Below are 20,384 nucleotides of genomic sequence, written 5' to 3' on the forward strand. Positions count from 1 at the left end.
CCCCCAGCCCAGGGAAAAGACTTTGTCTATTACCCTGTCCATACCCCTCATGATTTTGTAACCTCTATTAGGTCACTCCTCTGCCTCTGATGATCCAGTGAAAACAGTCCCAGCCTATGCAGCCTCTCCCTGTAGCTCAAATCCTTCAAACCCCAGCAACATTCCCGTAAATCGTTTCTCATAGAGTAGTCAACGTTTCAGTCCTGAAGAAGGGTTAATACCCAAAACGCTGACTACTCCACATCCTGGTGCTGCCTGGCTTGCTGTATTCTCCCAACCTCCTGCTTCGGCATGCAGTATGTAGTGGCTTAGTGTTTACCACTGCATCCTCATAGTGCCGGGGGCCCAGGTTTGATTGCAGCCTTGGGTGACTGTATGTGAGGAGTTTGCACTTTCTCCCAGCGTCTGCGTGGGTTTTCTCTGGGTGATAATGTTTTCTTCCATACACCAAAGATGTGCATGTCTTTGGCCATGCTTCCTTGCCCGTAGAGGTAGGTACATTAGTCAGAGGGAAATGGGTCTGGATGGGTTACTCTTCGGAGGGTCGATGTGGACTTGTTGGGACAAATGGCCTGTTTTCACACTGAAGCTAATCTCATCTGCGCTACTTTTGTCACTGACGAATGACAGAGTAGACCCGACGGGCCGAATGGCTTAACTTCTGCTCCGATGGTCTTGCGGTCTTCGGTTTCTCTGGATCATTTCATTTGGCAATGAGCAGTACCAGGCTCATTGAGCAGCACTGTTCACTGAAAGCAAAGCTCAAAGTATGGTTGAACTCCTACAATGTGGAAACAGGTCCTTCAGCCCAACAAATCTGCACTGATCTTCTGAAGAGTAACCCAGTCAGATCCATTTTCCTACCCTCCCTAAATTGCACACAGACCCCAAAGGGTGGAATTATTCCTGGGTTCCTGGTGCCATGAGGCAGCAGTGCAACTCTGAGCCACCATGGGGTTGTGGTTGTGGGGTGTAGGGGACACAATTGCAGTCCAGCAGAAAACAAAACAACCCATCTACTCTCCCACTGCACCCACTGTCAGGACTGGCAGGATGTTCAGTCCTGGGGGGTGACCCAAGGCAACGTCACCCGTGGGTTCTGATTGCTGGGAGCGTTGGTGTCCCCGCTGGTGCTTCCGCAAGTTGCAGGAAAATATGAACCTCTTCCCACACTCGGGCGAGCTGAAGGGCCTCTTCCCAGTGTGGACACACTGGTGCTTCAGCAGGGCGGAGGAATTGCGGAAGGCCTTCCCGCACTCAGGGCAGCAGAATGGCCTCCCCCCCTCCGACACCGCCCTCCGCCCCCACACCCCTCCCCCCGGGTGGATCGGTTGGTGCTTCAGCAGTGTGGAGGAGCGGGTAAAGCCCTTCCCACACCCCGGGCAGGACAACGGCTTCTCCCCAGTGTGGACGGACTAGTTTCTTAGCAGGGTTGAGGAATTGCTGAAGGCCTTCCTGCACTTAGGGCAACTGAGCGACATCTCCTCGATGTGGACCTATCAATGGGCCATCACGTCGGAAGAAAGAGCAAAGCCCTCCCTGAGCTCGGGGCAGAAGAACAGCCTTCCCCAGTGTGGACCAACTGGTGCGTCAGCAGGGCAGAGGCCTTCCCGCACTCAGGGGAGCAGAAGGGCTTCTTCCCCTCTGTTTGCCCATTACTGCTTCAGAACCCTTTCAAATTTCACAATATCGTTCTGAGAGGAGGGAGACCAGAATTGCACACAATATTCCAAAAATGATCGAACCAATGTCCTGTACAGCCACAATATAACTTCCCAACTCCAATACTCAGTCAGAAGATTGCAAAAGCTTTCAAAACCCACAAAAAACAAACAGGAAAGAATGGAGGGAAAAATCGAATGTTTGAGAGTCAGCTTGGAAGCATCTATGAGAAATCGGCGGACTGGGTTTATTGGGTACCCATTCTCCTTAAATACACTATATACGTGTTTCTCTTCTGTTCTTCATAGTTTCTCTGTGCTGCAGTGTGTAGTGGCTGGTTGAAATAATGTCCTGATGCAGCTTCGTTTGTGTGTGTTGGGATGATTGCTTCTGTGGTTAAGTATTTGGTTTGTGTGTGTTGTTTTTCTGTAGATGCTAGTTTGAAGCTCCCTATTGACTGTTTGCTCTACTGTGACATCAAGGAATGGCACTTTGTTGTTGTTCTCCTTCTCTTCAAACCAGGAGCCCCCCTCAGGCCATAGTCTCACTACTTGGAACACCAATATACAGACTGGTCAAACGCCTCCGTAGAAGGCTAAAACACCAAGTCGAAGATTCACACAACTCTATTTACTCCATCCAAGAATTCCTGAACACCAAAGACACTAAGATCGAAGAGAATGGAATAATGATGTCCTTTGACATAACAGCCTTGTTCAATCCATTAACATCAACGTAGCCAAAGAAAACTGAAGACACTACTCGAACAACCAAAGACACAAACACAGCATCAACTTCATCAGCAAAGATAGCACTGTCAACTTCATGGAACTGTGCCTTACCACCCACTTCATATTCAGTAACAAGCCCTACAAACAAATCAACGAAACACCCATGGAACCACCAATATCAGTATTCCTAGCAGAAGCAATAATGCAGAGACTCGAACAAACAGCCCTTTCGACGATCCAACCCAAACTTTGGGTCCCCTACAGCAATGACACTTTTGTCATCAAAAAATAAAACATTTAGAGGAAACCTACAACACCATCAACAATATCCTGACTGGCATAAAATTCACAAAAGAGGAGAACAACAACAAAGTGCCATTTCTACATGTCACAGTAGAGTGAACAGTCAATGGTAAATTCAAAACAGCGTCTACAGGAAAACAACGCACGCGAACCAAGAACTTAACTATAGAAGCAATCATCCCTACACATGCAAACAAATCTGAATCAGGACACGATTTCAACGAGCCACAGCTGCACCGAGGAACTACGAAGATCAACAAACCGAGTATTTTCGAAGCACGGGCAACCGATGAAACCGCTGAAAATTACTTCCCTGACCGGGAATCGAACCCGGGCCACGGCGGTGAAAGCGCCGAATCCTAACCACTAGACCACCAGGGAGACACAGGGAAATGCTGACAGCTCTATGAAAAGTTTCTTCCCTGCCCGGAAATCAAATCTGGGCCACGGTCGTGAGAAGGCGTTCACCAGTGTATCCAACAATGTCATTTCTTGTATCCATTGCTCCTGATGCGGTCTCCTCTACATTGGGGAGACTGGAGACTCCTCGCAGAGCCAAGTCACAGCGCTTTAGGGAACATCTCCAGGACACCCGCACCAATCAACCTCATCGCCCTCTGGCCCAACAGTTCAAACCCCTCCCACTCTGCCGAGGACATGCAGGTCCTGGGCATCCTCCATCGCCGCTCCATCACCACCCGATGCCTGGGGGATGAACGCCTCATCTTCTGCTTCAGATAAAGTCAACCACAAGCCATCAATGCAGACTTCTACAGTTTCCTCATTTCCCCTTCCCCCCTCCTTACCTCAGTTCCAATCTTCCAGCTCAGCGCTGTCCTTATGACCTGTCGGACCTGCCAATCTCCCTTCTCACCTATCCGCTCCACCCTCCTCTCTGACCTATCACCTCCATCCCCACCCCCATTCACCTATTGTACTCTTTGCTACCTTTGGCCCAGCAACACCCGATTTATCTCTCCACCCTGGACGCGTCCTGCCTTAATTCCTGATGAAGGCCTTTTACCCGAAACGTTGATTTTACTGCTCCTCGGAAGCTGTCTGACCTGCTGTGCTTTTCCAGCACCACTCTGATCTAAACTCTGTTTTCCAGCATCTGCAGTCCTCACTTTTGACTCACCAATAAACTCAGTGTGACGATTTCACATCAACAAACTGACACAAGCAGACACAACGTCGACAGAAACACTAGCGCATTACTTTACATTAAAGACATCTGTGAAATGATGTCAAGACAACTCAATCCTCTCAGCATCATGGTCGCCCACAAACCTACCAACACACTTAAACATCGGCTAATGAACCTGAAATACCCGATACAAACAACCAGCAAACGAATGTTATTTTAAAAATACCATACAAGGAAATATATACATGAACTCTGCCACACAGGTCTCTGAGGCAAGAAATGCTGGGATGAGATAATGAAGATTATTTCAGCCAAGATGAATCGGCACTGACTGGACAGCCATTTAAAATCAACGCTGTCAGCCCAGGATGGAAGACCCGAAGGGATGAACAGTTTTCTTATTTCCTGAAGATTTACAAAGCTGAGATTGGGTTTTGGTGCTTGTTCCCTTTCCACTCCCAGGAGCCGCAGTGGTTGGGGCGGTGAGTTGGGGAAAGTGAAATGTGCCCGTGAGCAGCGTGTGGGTCTCTTTCAGCTTCCCCTCCTCTGACAGCGCTGTGACGGGACTCTGATGTTCTCAGGGACATTTACTGACGCGAGACAGTGAAAGGAGTCTCGTTCCTGCAGATAGGGAATTCAAACCGTATGCCGGCTTCAGGACAACGAGAAGATTAATTGGGGTGTGTGAAGAAGCTGTGAGCTGCATTTCAAACAGGTAGGTGGAGTCAGATGCATCATCCATTGCGCCCCGGGCCTGTGCGTATCTAACGCCACCATGCTGCAGAGTTCTGACGTTAACACGGACATGCGCAGCAATGGGAACATTCACAAGGTGAACAACCAAAGATAATCACCGTCACTGATTCCCTTCCACAGGCCCAACTTTGTGAAGCAGTATCTTTCACTGGCAAAGGAAACACCCTTGTGCTCAGGTGCCTGCTTCATTTCGATCACGATTTCAAGCACCTCACTGTTCTAGTCTCATTTCCAAACACTTTGCTCATAGCCTCAAAAGAAGCTCTGCGGGTATCGGCTTGTTCCACCCGAACAGGCAGTGGGTTGCAGATTCCCACCAGTCCCAATTTGAGTGAAATAGTTTTCCCCCTCCACTGATTTGAATCTTAAAGAAGAAGCCGGGGAGCAAGCTCCCTTTCTTTTCGACGACATTTCTCATTTTGTACTCGGCAGGGTTCACACCTGCGTGGGGAAACCGCAATGGATTTCAAGTCCATCGCATTAACCACTCGGCCCACGAATACAGAACCACACTGACAGCTTGACTTCCCAGGTCTATCTGCCTGTGGAGCTGAGAAAGAGTGAATCATCGCAGAGTTTGTTTGATTCCAATCACTTCACAGTGATTCGAAAGGGTTAAATATCTGCACATGGTGTTTGCAGATATTTAGGTGTTTCACCCCAAAAGATGAAATGAACTTTCAGTTAGAAATTGCAGGAGGAACTCAGCAGGTCAGGCAACATCTGTGGAAAGAGAATCAGAGGCAACATTTCAAAATTCTGTTTTCACCGACAGGAACTGCCAAACCTGCCGAGTTTCTCTTTTGGTCTGGTCTTCTCAGCATACGCAGTCCCTTGTGTGAGACATTAATTCAATTCCGAAACCCCTTTCTGGAGAAGAATTCCGCTTGGGGAACATTTTCCTGACCCCATTAATAGCGCACAGCTTCGAAGCCAAAGAAGGGCAGCGAACACACCGCCCCTGGGGGGGCTCGAGCCACCAACCTTCCTGTTAACAGCCGAACGCGCTGACCAATTGCGCCACAGAGACGGGCGCCGCCGTGCGCTGCACCATCGCTTCGTGATTTTATAATTCAGCTTCCCCGCCGAGAATTACAATTGTCGTCTATCAGTTTTACTTTTCCATAATCAAGCCTGGGAGATGTGTTGTGGAGAAACCGGGGACAGTCTGCAGTCGCATCCATGTCACGAGGAACGAGCTTTCTTACTCCGGGGCCGTCGCCCTTCCAGCCTTTCTGTGTTTTGCCTGTTCCCGAGTTCTCTCATTGGCTCGCAGGGGAGAAGGGGTTTGAATTCCTGATGTGCAGGAACGACAATTCTTTCAATGTCTCAGATCAGTTCATGTACCGAGAACATCAGAGTCAACCTCCCGGCCTCTTCAACAAGGGGACGGTGTCTGGACTGTCTCTGCTCAATCGGACAGGTCATCTTTCATTCTCCTCTAAATCCGCTTCCAAAAGTGTTTCTAAAGGTTCACAAAGCGGGAGACTGGGTTTTCTGTTTTGTTTCATGAACATTTGAACATTTTTCCATTTCCTAACTGACAATATTTTGCCAAAATCTCTTCCCAATTGTACGCCTTGCCTCATGTCCAGGGATGAGGAATTTCCATTTTGGGGAGACATTCCCAAGGTGGAGAATGTTCGCTTTGGAGCAAAGAAGGATAACTGGAGATTTCCTGGGGCTGTTGGTCATGATGGGAGAAGAAGCGGTGGGAATGGGCAGTTTAATGATCAGAAGAACCAATTGCCACTGACCAGTTTCAGTTACCTAAGGACAGGGATTGAAGTTCTTGAATGAAAAGCAGCACTTGTGCCTAATAAACATAGAGAATACTGCAGAAAGCCAACAGGTCGAGCAGCATCTGTGGAAAGGGAAACAGAGCTGACGTTGTGAGTCTGATACGTTGTTTGTTCAGAACCCGAGTTTCCTGCATGGCAATCAATTCCCAGACATGAGAAAACGGGCCTTTATTGAGACGGGTTTTGTGAAGTTTGAGCGATAATGCAACCAACAGGAAGTCATTTAAAATCGCCAGCGAAGAAAGCATAGTCAGCAGGTTACCACCCTGGGCGGGGGAGCCCCAAAGGATCTCTACGCCAACACCTTAAGTGTTCGGCCACAACTACACGCCCAAAGTAGAGGTCTAAACTTTCTCATGGAATAGTTCTAACAGGAAAGGTGAATATTGGGATTGTCCTGTCCGCGCCATAGCCCCAACGGTTCCTGTTGCCCTGGATTTGATCAGGACAGAGGAGGCTGATGGGAGATCGAATTGAACTACACACATTGATGAGAGATAGAGCGGCTGGGAAGGATCCATTCCCATGCGTAGAGAGATTAATAATCAGGGCCGAAAATAAGGAGCCACTTCAAGAAATTTGGGGTTCATTCAGCAAAGCTAATGTATGACTGTTCACAGAAAATTGTGATGAAAGTCTCTCGAGTTATTTTGATGAGAAGTGTTGATGATGCTAATACAATCGATAGGATGAACGTAGATTGGTCAATGTATTTGGTGACAGTTCTGTTCTAGCCCTGTGAGCGAAACCTGGATCTGAAGGAGTAGAAGGGACATTAACAACATCGATCTGAAATTGGACACGTGACAAGGAACAGAGCCATCATGAACAGTTGGCTTTTGAACTGGAGAAGGTTTCTCGTGAAATTCGCTTGAGGCTTGAGGTATGCAAGGTCAAGATAATTTAGGTAAAACACGGAAACGCTATCCTCATTAGCAGACAGTGAAAGGATTACAAGACACAAATTAAACATTTTCGACAAGTGATACAGGGGACTGGGAAGATAAGTATTATAAACTGTGAACAGCAAAGTTCTGGAGCACAACACATACATTCAAAGACCGAAAACATCCAGGTCCTGATTAATCAGATTGCATTGTAGTGCATGTTTGCAAAACATCCACTTGCAATGTCCTACAAAAGAGTGACAAAACCCATCCCTGTCAGCCCAGGATAGAAAATCCGAAGGGATGAACGTTTGCTGATTTTCTGAAGATTCACAGAGCTTGGACTGGGTTTTGGTGATTGTTTCTTTTCCACTCCCAGGAGCCGCAGTGTTTGAGGCGTTGAGTTGGGGAGAATAAAATGTGCCCGTGAGCAGCATGTGGGGCTATTTCAGCTTCCCCTCATATGACTGCGCTGTGAGTTGACTCAGATGTTCTCAGGGACATTTACTGACGCGAGACAGTGAAAGGATTCTCATTCCCGCAGATCGGGAATTCAAACCGTATGCCGGCTACAGGACAATGAGAAAGATTAATTGGGGTGTGTGAAGAAGCTGTGAGCTGCATTTCAAACAGGGAGGTGGAGTCAGATGCATCATCCATTGGCCCCGGCCCTGTGCGTATCTCACGCCACCATGCTGCAGAGTTCTGACGTTAGCACGGACATGCGCAGCAATGGGTTCATTCACAAGGCGAACAACCAAAGATAATCACCGTCACTGATTCCCTTCCACAGGCCCAACTTGGTGAAGCAGTATCTTTCACTGGCAAAGGAAACACCCTTGTCCTCAGGTGCCTGCTTCATTTCGATCACGATTTCAAGCACCTCACTCTTCTAGTCTCATTTCCAAACACTTTGCTCATAGCCTCAAAGGAAGCTCTGCGGGTATCTGCTTGTTCCACCCGAACAGGCAGTGGGTTGCAGATTCCCACCAGTCCCAATTTGAGTGAAATATTTTTCCCCCTCCACTGATTTGAATCTTAAAGAAGAAGCCGGGGAGCAAGCTCCCTTTCTTTTCGACGACATTTCTCATTTTGTACTCGGCAGGGTTCACACCTGCGAGGGGAAACCGCAATGGATTTCATGTACATCGCATTAACCACTCGGCCCACGAATACAGAACCACACTGACAGCTTGACTTCCCAGGCCTGTCTGCCTATGGAGCTGAGAAAGAGTGAATCATCGCAGAGTTTGTTTGAATCCAATCACTTCACAGTGATTCGAAAGGGTTAAATATCTGCACATGGTGTTTGCAGATATTTCGGTGTTTCACCCCAAAAGATGAAATGAACTTTCAGTTAGAAATTGCAGGAGGAACTCAGCAGGTCAGGCAACATCTGTGGAAAGAGAATCAGAGGCAACATTTCAAAATTGTGTTTTCACCGACAGGTACTGTCAAACCTGCCTAGTTTCTCTTTTGGTCTCGTCTTCTCAGCAAACGCAGTCCCTTCCGTTAGACATCAATTCAATTCAGAAACCCCTTTGTGGAGAAGATTTCCGTTGGGGGAAAATTTTCCTGACGCCATTAAAAGCGCACAGCTTCGAAGCCAAACGAACACACCGCCCCTGGGTGGGCTCGAACCACCAACCTTTCGGTTAACAGCCGAACGCGCTGACCAATTGCGCCACAGAGACAGGCGCTGACTTGGGCTGCACCATCGCCTGGTGATTTTATACTTCAGCCTCCCCGCCGAGAATTACAATTGTCGTCTATCAGTTTTACTTTTCCATAATCAAGCCTGGGAGATCTCTTGTGGAGATACCGGGGACAGTCTGCAGACACATCCATGTCACGAGGAACTAGCTTTCTTACTCCGGGGCCGTCGCCCTTCCAGCCTTTCAGTGTTTTGCCTGTTCCCGAGTTCTCTCGTTGGCTCGCAGGGGAGAAGGGGTTTGAATTCATGATGTGCAGGAACGACAATTCTTTCATTGTCTCAGATCAGTTCATGTGCCAAGAACATCAGAGTCAACCTCCCGGCCTCGTCAACAAGGGGACGGTGTCTGGACTGTCTCTGCTCAATCGGACCGGTCATCTTTCATTCTCCTCGAAATCCGCTTCGCAAAGTGTTTCTAAAGGTTCACAAAGCTGGAGACTGGGATTTCTGTGTTGCTTCATGAACATTTGAACATTTTTCCATTTCCTAACTGACAATATTTTGCCAAAATCTCTTCCAATTGTACGCCTTGCCTCATGTCCAGGGATGAGGAATTTCCATTTTGGGGAGACATTCCCAAGGTGGAGAATGTTCGCTTTGGAGCAAAGAAGGAAAACTGGAGATTTCCTGGGGCTGTTGGTCACGATGGAGGAAGAAGCGGTGGGAATGGGCAGTTTAATGATCAGAAGAACCAATTGCCACTGACCAGAGTCAGTTACCAGAGGACAGGGATTGAAGTTCTTGAATGAAAAGCAGCACTTGTGCCTAATAAACACAGAGAATACTGCAGAAAGCCAACGGGTCGAGCAGCATCTGTGGAAAGGGAAACAGAGCTGACGTTGTGAGTCTGGTACGTTGCTTGTTCAGAACCCGAGTTTCCTGCATGGCAATCAATTCCCAGACATGAGAAAACGGGTCTTTATTGAGACGGGTTTTGTGAAGTTTGAGCGATAATGCAACCAACAGGAAGTCATTTAAAATCGCCAGCGAAGAAATCATAGCCAGCAGGTTACCACCCTGGGCGGGGAGCCCCAAAGGATCTCTACGCCAACACCTTAAGTGTTCGGCCACAACTACACGCCCAAAGTTGTGGTCTAAACTTTCTCATGGAATAGTTCTAACAGGAAAGGTGAGTATTGGGATTGTCCTGTCCGCGCCATAGCCCCAACGGTTCCTGTTGCCCTGGATTTGATCAGGACAGAGGAGGCTGATGGGAGATCGAATTGAACTACACACATTGATGAGAGATAGAGCGGCTGGGAAGGATCCATTCCCATGCGTAGAGAGATTAATAATCAGGGCCGAAAATAAGGAGCCACTTCAAGAAATTTGGGGTTCATTCAGCAAAGCTAATGTATGACTGTTCACAGAAAATTGTGATGAAAGTCTCTCGAGTTATTTTGATGAGAAGTGTTGATGATGCTAATACAATCGATAGGATGAACGTAGATTGGTCAATGTATTTGGTGACAGTTCTGTTCTAGCCCTGTGAGCGAAACCTGGATCTGAAGGAGTAGAAGGGACATTAACAACATCGATCTGAAATTGGACACGTGACAAGGAACAGAGCCATCATGAACAGTTGGCTTTTGAACTGGAGAAGGTTTCTCGTGAAATTCGCTTGAGGCTTGAGGTATGCAAGGTCAAGATAATTTAGGTAAAACACGGAAACGCTATCCTCATTAGCAGACAGTGAAAGGATTACAAGACACAAATTAAACATTTTCGACAAGTGATACAGGGGACTGGGAAGATAAGTATTATAAACTGTGAACAGCAAAGTTCTGGAGCACAACACATACATTCAAAGACCGAAAACATCCAGGTCCTGATTAATCAGATTGCATTGTAGTGCATGTTTGCAAAACATCCACTTGCAATGTCCTACAAAAGAGTGACAAAACCCATCCCTGTCAGCCCAGGATAGAAAATCCGAAGGGATGAACGTTTGCTGATTTTCTGAAGATTCACAGAGCTTGGACTGGGTTTTGGTGATTGTTTCTTTTCCACTCCCAGGAGCCGCAGTGTTTGAGGCGTTGAGTTGGGGAGAATAAAATGTGCCCGTGAGCAGCATGTGGGGCTATTTCAGCTTCCCCTCATATGACTGCGCTGTGAGTTGACTCAGATGTTCTCAGGGACATTTACTGACGCGAGACAGTGAAAGGATTCTCATTCCCGCAGATCGGGAATTCAAACCGTATGCCGGCTACAGGACAATGAGAAAGATTAATTGGGGTGTGTGAAGAAGCTGTGAGCTGCATTTCAAACAGGGAGGTGGAGTCAGATGCATCATCCATTGGCCCCGGCCCTGTGCGTATCTCACGCCACCATGCTGCAGAGTTCTGACGTTAGCACGGACATGCGCAGCAATGGGCTCATTCACAAGGCGAACAACCAAAGATAATCACCGTCACTGATTCCCTTCCACAGGCCCAACTTGGTGAAGCAGTATCTTTCACTGGCAAAAGAAACACCCTTGTCCTCAGGTGCCTGCTTCATTTCGATCACGATTTCAAGCCCCTCACTCTTCTAGTCTCATTTCCAAACACTTTGCTCATAGCCTCAAAAGAAGCTCTGCGGGTATCTGCTTGTTCCACCCGAACAGGCAGTGGGTTGCAGATTCCCACCAGTCCCAATTTGAGTGAAATATTTTTCCCCCTCCACTGATTTGAATCTTAAAGAAGAAGCCGGGGAGCAAGCTCCCTTTCTTTTCGACGACATTTCTCATTTTGTACTCGGCAGGGTTCACACCTGCGAGGGGAAACCGCAATGGATTTCATGTACATCGCATTAACCACTCGGCCCACGAATACAGAACCACACTGACAGCTTGACTTCCCAGGCCTGTCTGCCTATGGAGCTGAGAAAGAGTGAATCATCGCAGAGTTTGTTTGAATCCAATCACTTCACAGTGATTCGAAAGGGTTAAATATCGGCACATGGTGTTTGCAGATATTTCGGTGTTTCACCCCAAAAGATGAAATGAACTTTCAGTTAGAAATTGCAGGAGGAACTCAGCAGGTCAGGCAACTTCTGTGGAAAGAGAATCAGAGGCAACATTTCAAAATTGTGTTTTCACCGACAGGTACTGTCAAACCTGCCTAGTTTCTCTTTTGGTCTCGTCTTCTCAGCAAACGCAGTCCCTTCCGTTAGACATCAATTCAATTCAGAAACCCCTTTGTGGAGAAGATTTCCGTTTGGGGAAAATTTTCCTGACGCCATTAAAAGCGCACAGCTTCGAAGCCAAAGAAGGGCAGCGAACACACCGCCCCTGGGTGGGCTCGAACCACCAACCTTTCGGTTAACAGCCGAACGCGCTGACCAATTGCGCCACAGAGACAGGCGCTGACTTGGGCTGCACCATCGCCTGGTGATTTTATACTTCAGCCTCCCCGCCGAGAATTACAATTGTCGTCTATCAGTTTTACTTTTCCATAATCAAGCCTGGGAGATCTCTTGTGGAGATACCGGGGACAGTCTGCAGACACATCCATGTCACGAGGAACTAGCTTTCTTACTCCGGGGCCGTCGCCCTTCCAGCCTTTCAGTGTTTTGCCTGTTCCCGAGTTCTCTCGTTGGCTCGCAGGGGAGAAGGGGTTTGAATTCATGATGTGCAGGAACGACAATTCTTTCATTGTCTCAGATCAGTTCATGTGCCAAGAACATCAGAGTCAACCTCCCGGCCTCGTCAACAAGAGGACGGTGTCTGGACTGTCTCTGCTCAATCGGACCGGTCATCTTTCATTCTCCTCGAAATCCGTTTCGCAAAGTGTTTCTAAAGGTTCACAAAGCTGGAGACTGGGATTTCTGTGTTGCTTCATGAACATTTGAACATTTTTCCATTTCCTAACTGACAATATTTTGCCAAAATCTCTTCCAATTGTACGCCTTGCCTCATGTCCAGGGATGAGGAATTTCCATTTTGGGGAGACATTCCCAAGGTGGAGAATGTTCGCTTTGGAGCAAAGAAGGAAAACTGGAGATTTCCTGGGGCTGTTGGTCACGATGGAGGAAGAAGCGGTGGGAATGGGCAGTTTAATGATCAGAAGAACCAATTGCCACTGACCAGAGTCAGTTACCAGAGGACAGGGATTGAAGTTCTTGAATGAAAAGCAGCACTTGTGCCTAATAAACACAGAGAATACTGCAGAAAGCCAACGGGTCGAGCAGCATCTGTGGAAAGGGAAACAGAGCTGACGTTGTGAGTCTGGTACGTTGTTTGTTCAGAACCCGAGTTTCCTGCATGGCAATCAATTCCCAGACATGAGAAAACGGGTCTTTATTGAGACGGGTTTTGTGAAGTTTGAGCGATAATGCAACCAACAGGAAGTCATTTAAAATCGCCAGCGAAGAAATCATAGCCAGCAGGTTACCACCCTGGGCGGGGAGCCCCAAAGGATCTCTACGCCAACACCTTAAGTGTTCGGCCACAACTACACGCCCAAAGTTGTGGTCTAAACTTTCTCATGGAATAGTTCTAACAGGAAAGGTGAGTATTGGGATTGTCCTGTCCGCGCCATAGCCCCAACGGTTCCTGTTGCCCTGGATTTGATCAGGACAGAGGAGGCTGATGGGAGATCGAATTGAACTACACACATTGATGAGAGATAGAGCGGCTGGGAAGGATCCATTCCCATGCGTAGAGAGATTAATAATCAGGGCCGAAAATAAGGAGCCACTTCAAGAAATTTGGGGTTCATTCAGCAAAGCTAATGTATGACTGTTCACAGAAAATTGTGATGAAAGTCTCTCGAGTTATTTTGATGAGAAGTGTTGATGATGCTAATACAATCGATAGGATGAACGTAGATTGGTAAATGTATTTGGTGACAGTTCTGTTCTAGCCCTGTGAGCGAAACCTGGATCTGAAGGAGTAGAAGGGACATTAACAACATCGATCTGAAATTGGACACGTGACAAGGAACAGAGCCATCATGAACAGTTGGCTTTTGAACTGGAGAAGGTTTCTCGTGAAATTCGCTTGAGGCTTGAGGTATGCAAGGTCAAGATAATTTAGGTAAAACACGGAAACGCTATCCTCATTAGCAGACAGTGAAAGGATTACAAGACACAAATTAAACATTTTCGACAAGTGATACAGGGGACTGGGAAGATAAGTATTATAAACTGTGAACAGCAAAGTTCTGGAGCACAACACATACATTCAAAGACCGAAAACATCCAGGTCCTGATTAATCAGATTGCATTGTAGTGCATGTTTGCAAAACATCCACTTGCAATGTCCTACAAAAGAGTGACAAAACCCATCCCTGTCAGCCCAGGATAGAAAATCCGAAGGGATGAACGTTTGCTGATTTTCTGAAGATTCACAGAGCTTGGACTGGGTTTTGGTGATTGTTTCTTTTCCACTCCCAGGAGCCGCAGTGGTTGAGGCGTTGAGTTGGGGAGAATAAAATGTGCCCGTGAGCAGCATGTGGGGCTATTTCAGCTTCCCCTCATATGACTGCGCTGTGAGTTGACTCAGATGTTCTCAGGGACATTTACTGACGCGAGACAGTGAAAGGATTCTCATTCCCGCAGATCGGGAATTCAAACCGTATGCCGGCTACAGGACAATGAGAAAGATTAATTGGGGTGTGTGAAGAAGCTGTGAGCTGCATTTCAAACAGGGAGGTGGAGTCAGATGCATCATCCATTGGCCCCGGCCCTGTGCGTATCTCACGCCACCATGCTGCAGAGTTCTGACGTTAGCACGGACATGCGCAGCAATGGGTTCATTCACAAGGCGAACAACCAAAGATAATCACCGTCACTGATTCCCTTCCACAGGCCCAACTTGGTGAAGCAGTATCTTTCACTGGCAAAGGAAACACCCTTGTCCTCAGGTGCCTGCTTCATTTCGATCACGATTTCAAGCACCTCACTCTTCTAGTCTCATTTCCAAACACTTTGCTCATAGCCTCAAAAGAAGCTCTGCGGGTATCTGCTTGTTCCACCCGAACAGGCAGTGGGTTGCAGATTCCCACCAGTCCCAATTTGAGTGAAATATTTTTCCCCCTCCACTGATTTGAATCTTAAAGAAGAAGCCGGGGAGCAAGCTCCCTTTCTTTTCGACGACATTTCTCATTTTGTACTCGGCAGGGTTCACACCTGCGAGGGGAAACCGCAATGGATTTCATGTACATCGCATTAACCACTCGGCCCACGAACACAGAACCACACTGACAGCTTCATTCCCCTGGTCTGTCTGCGTGTGGAGCTGAGAAATAGTGAATCATCGCAGAGTTTGTTTGAATCCAATCACTTCACAGTGATTCGAAAGAGTTAAATATCTGCACACGGTGTTTGCAGATATTTAGGTGTTTCATCCCAAAAGATGAAATGAACTTTCAGTTCAAAACAAAACTAGAAATTGCAGGAGGAACTCAGCAGGTCAGGCAACATCTGTGGAAAGAGAATCAGAGGCAACATTTCAAAATTCTGTTTTCACCGACAGGTACGGTCAAACCTGTCGAGTTTCTCTTTTGGTCTCGTCTTCTCAGCATACGCAGTCCCTAACGTTAGACATTCATTCAATTCGGAAACCCCTTTGTGGAGAAGATTTCCGTTTGGGGAACATTTTCCTGATCCCATTAAAAGCGCAGAGCTTCGAAGCCAAAGAATAGCAGCAAACACACCACCCCAGGGTTGGCTCGAACCACCAACCTTTCGGTTAACAACCGAACGCGCTGACTAATTGCGACACAGAGACAGGGGCTAACGTGGGCTGCACCATCGCTTAGTGATTTTATAATTCAGCCTCCCCGCCAGGAATTACAATTGTCGTCTATCTGTTTTACTTTTCCATAATCAAGCCTGGGAGATCTCTTGTGGAGATACCGGGGACAGTCTGCAGACACATCCATGTCACGAGGAACTAGCTTTCTTACTCCGGGGCTGTCGCCCTTCCAGCCTTTCAGTGTTTTGCCTGTTCCCGAGTTCTCTCATTGGCTCGCAGGGGAGAAGGGGTTTGAATTCCTGATGTGCAGGAACGACAATTCTTTCAATGTCTCAGATCAGTTCATGTGCCGAGAACATCAGAGTCAACCTCCCGGCCTCTTCAACAAGGGGACGGTGTCTGGACTGTCTCTGCTCAGTCGGACCGGTCATCTTTCATTCTCCTCTAAATCCGCTTCCCAAAGTGTTTCTAATGGTTCACAAAGCTGGAGACTGGGATTTCTGTTTTGCTTCATGAACATTTGCACATTTTTCCCATTTCCTAACTGACAATATTTTGCCAAATTCTCTTCCCTTGCCTCATGTCCAGGGATGAGGAATTTCCATTCTGGGGAGACATTCCCAAGGTTGAGAATGTTCGCTTTGGAGCAAAGAAGGATAACTGGAGATTTCCTGGGGCTGTTGGTCATGATGGGAGAAGAAGCGGTGGGAATGGGCAGATTAATGATCAGAAGAACCAATTGCCACTGACCAGAGTCAGTTACCTGAGGACAGGGATTGAAGTTCTTGAATGAAAAGCAGCACTTGTGCCTAATAAACACAGAGAATACTGCAGAAAGCCAACGGGTCGAGCAGCATCTGTGGAAAGGGAAACAGAGCTGACGTTGTGAGTCTGGTACGTTGTTTGTTCAGGACCCGAATTTCCTGCATGGCAATCAATTCCCAGACATGAGAAAACGGGTCTTTATTGAGACGGGTTTTGTGAAGTTTGAGCGATAATGCAACCAACAGGAAGTCATTTAAAATCGCCAGCGAAGAAAGCATAGCCAGCAGGTTAGCACCCTGGGCGGGGAGCCCCAAAGGGTCTCTTCGCCAACACCTTAAGTGTTCGGCCACAACTACACGCCCAAAGTTGTGCTCTAAACTTTCTCATGGAATAGTTCTCAGAGGAAAGGTGAGTATTGGGCTTGTCCTGTCCGCGCCATAGCCCCAACGTTTCCTGTTCCCCTGGATTGGATCAGGACCGAGGAGGCTGATGGGAGATCGGATTGAACCAAACGCATTGACGAGAGATAGAGCGGGTGGGAAGGATCCATTCCCATGCGTAGAGAGATTAATAATCAGGGCCGAAAATAAGGAACCACTTCAAGAAATTTGGGGTTCATTCAGCAAAGCTAATGTAGAACTGTTCACAGAAAATTGTGATGAAAGTCTCTCGAGTTATTTTGATGAGAAGTGTTGATGATGCTAAAACAATCGATAGGATGAACGTAGATTGGTCAATGTATTTGGTGACAGTTCTGTTCTAGCCCTGTGAGCGAAACCTGGATCTGAAGGAGTATAAGGGACATGAACAACAGCGATCTGAAATTGGACACGTGACAAGAAACAGAGCCATCATTAACAGTTGGCTTTTGAACTGGAGAAGGTTTCTCGTGAAATTAGCTTGAGGCTTGAGGTATGCAAGGTCAAGATAATTTAGGTAAAACTCGGAAACGCTATCCTCATTAGCAGACAGTGAAAGGATTACAAGATACAAATTAAACATTTTTGACAAGTGATACAGGGGACTGGGAAGATAAGTATTCGAAACTGTGAACAGCAAAGTTCTGGAGCACAACACTTACATTCAAAGACCGAAAACATCCAGGTCCTGATTAATCAGATTGCATTGTGGTGCTTTTTTGCAAAACATCCACTTGCAATGTCCTACAAAAGAGTGACAAAACCCATCCCTGTCAGCCCAGGATAGAAAATCCGAAGAGATGAACGTTTGCTGATTTTCTGAAGATTCACAGAGCTTAGACTGGGTTTTGGTGATTGTTTCTTTTCCACTCCCAGGAGCCGCAGTGGTTGAGGCGTTGAGTTGGGGAGAATAAAATGTGCCCGTGAGCAGCATGTGGGGCTATTTCAGCTTCCCCTCATCTGACTGCGCTGTCAGTTGACTCAGATGTTCTCAGGGACATTTACTGACGCGAGACAGTGAAAGGATTCTCATTCCCGCAGATCGGGAATTCAAACCGTATGCCGGCTTCAGGACAATGAGAAAGATTAATTGGGGTGTGTGAAGAAGCTGTGAGCTGCATTTCAAACAGGTAGGTGGAGTCAGATGCATCATCCATTGCGCCCCAGGCCTGTGCGTATCTAATGCCACCATGCTGCAGAGTTCTGACGTTAACACGGACATGCTCAGCAATGGGAACATTCACAATGTGAACAACCAAAGATAATCACCGTCACTGATTCCCTTCCACAGGCCCAACTTTGTGAAGCAGTATCTTTCACTGGCAAAGGAAACACCCTTGTCCTCAGGTGCCTGCTTCATTTCGATCACGATTTCAAGCACCTCACTGTTCTAGTCTCATTTCCAAACACTTTGCTCATAGCCTCAAAAGAAGCTCTGCGGGTATCTGCGTGTTCCACCCGAACAGGCAGTGGGTTACAGATTCCCACCAGTCCCAATTTGAGTGAAATATTTTTTTCCCTCCACTGATTTGAATCTGAAAGAAGAAGCCGGGGAGCAAGCTCCCTTTCTTTTCGACGACATTTCTCATTTTGTACTCGGCAGGATTCACACCTGCTTGGGGAAACCGCAATGGATTTCAAGTCCATCGCATTAACCACTCGGCCCACGAATACAGAACCACACTGACATGGATGAACGTAGACTGGTAAATGTATTTGGTGACAGTCCTCGTTATAGCATCGCCCTCTTGTTTCATTGATTCGACCCTCCTCATCTCTATGTACAGGAATTGCTCCCCAACCTATGTCGCAACTCTGTAACAAAATGCATCAAAATCACTTAGTAAAGCCTGAGTACCAGATCAGGTCACAATCTAGTGGTTCCATGAGCTTTGAAAGTAACATAAAAGGTACCATACGCAACGATTGCTCTGAGATAATCTGGGTGACGAAGTTTCTTAATTTCTTTCCTCGAAATGAATCACATCTTACTCATTTCAGTGTTCTTTAATATGGACTGGTATTAATTCCCATAGCACTTGACCGTTCTAATTCTGTGATTGAGCCATTTATTGGCCTCGATGCATGAGTAGAATCTGTCAATTTTCAAGTGCCACCGTTAAGCCACACCTACAAACTTGTCTCCCGTTCACTCTCAGCTTTCCCTCATAACCGAGCAACGGGGACAGGAAGAAAAGGAACGGGAGTAAAAGTCAGTTTGAATATGATTAGATTGCCAGTTGAAGAAAGAGCGAATGCTCCGCACAAAAAGCAAAGTTTCGCGGGAACATTGCACAATATGGATATCAAACTCATGACCTCAGAATAAAAATCTTTTGTTCTACTCCTGAGGTATTCGAACATATAGTCAGGGTGTGACCAGTTCTTTTATCAAGGCAAAATAACTTCTTAAAATTTACGAAAATAAATACATTTATCAGCAGAAGTCCACAGCTCCAATGCTTTCTGCTCAAAACTCAGGAAAATCATTAAGATTCCACTTCCTTTTTGCTTCTTTCTCAACGCTAACATCCAGTTTCTTCAGTTTCTCTTATTGAATGTAAAGTTGTTTGTCTTTTTTTTTGCCTTTTTTTGAAAGCAAATTCGCTTCAATATCAACAAAACTGACAGGCAAACCTGACACACAAACAGCCACTCGCTGCCACATATCCCCAATTCTCACTTTCAGATTTGCAAAGGTGTATAAAATAAAGTAAGCAGTTGAGCACGTTTAGAAAGTAGATGACTGACTTTTATGGGTGACTCGCTTGGGCCTTTGCTCGCAGGTTTCGTGATCAGGACATAATCTCCCTCAGTTTTGCTGAGCCTGTGCTCGGTTCATTGGGAGATTAGGACCGGGTTGCAGTCCACCCCGACTTACGTTACATTGTTGTTTTTCACTGGCAGCAGAAGATTAGAGATTATAGGACCAGAACATTGCTGCTTTTCTATTTTTTCCTGTGTCGTTCCATCTGGGACTGAGGAAAGCGAATCATTATCGGGAAACCAAGAACATTACGTTTCTAAAGATTCAAGTGCAGGAATTCAATCAGTTATCTGTTCTGTGACTGTGTTTGTCCGAATATTGGTATAAGATGCCTGGGTGTGTCTGTATTCGATATTTCAAGAACAAATAACTGGAGAATATTTTCTTGCAGATTGTGTCCGGAAATGTGCAACAAGGAAACGGTTAAGATTATAGGAATATGAGTAGGCCATTTAGCCCCTCAAGTGTGTTCCAACGTTCAAAGAAATCATGGCTGATTAGAGGCCTAACTCCATTTATCTGTCTTTGGCCCATGTCCCTTAATACCTTTCCTGAACAAAAAAAAATCTGTTTCGGATTTAAAGCTGACAAATTATCCTGTACCCACTGCCGTTTATGTAGGATATTTCCAAACATCTGACAAACTCATTGTGCAGAAGTGTGCTGAACATGTACTCTGAAAAGTTTGGCCCTAATTCTATAATTTTGCTCCATTTCGACTTACAACTATTTTGGTGAACAGCTGGACTTGC

General features: G+C 46.6%; 3 non-coding genes across 3 annotated transcripts; all 3 read right to left on the reverse strand.

Moving 5' to 3' along the window:
• Positions 1-3,005: 3,005 nt before the first annotated feature.
• Positions 3,006-3,077, reverse strand: trnae-uuc (transfer RNA glutamic acid (anticodon UUC)). Its single transcript has one exon. It is a non-coding gene; the product is annotated as a tRNA-Glu (tRNA).
• Positions 3,078-8,908: 5,831 nt separating this feature from the next.
• On the reverse strand, positions 8,909-8,982 carry trnan-guu (transfer RNA asparagine (anticodon GUU)). The gene has a single exon. It is a non-coding gene; the product is annotated as a tRNA-Asn (tRNA).
• Positions 8,983-12,268: 3,286 nt separating this feature from the next.
• Positions 12,269-12,342, reverse strand: trnan-guu (transfer RNA asparagine (anticodon GUU)). Its single transcript has one exon. It is a non-coding gene; the product is annotated as a tRNA-Asn (tRNA).
• Positions 12,343-20,384: the final 8,042 nt, after the last annotated feature.

Source organism: Chiloscyllium punctatum, chromosome 36, assembly GCF_047496795.1.
Source record: "Chiloscyllium punctatum isolate Juve2018m chromosome 36, sChiPun1.3, whole genome shotgun sequence".
Taxonomy (NCBI): Eukaryota; Metazoa; Chordata; class Chondrichthyes; order Orectolobiformes; family Hemiscylliidae; genus Chiloscyllium; species Chiloscyllium punctatum.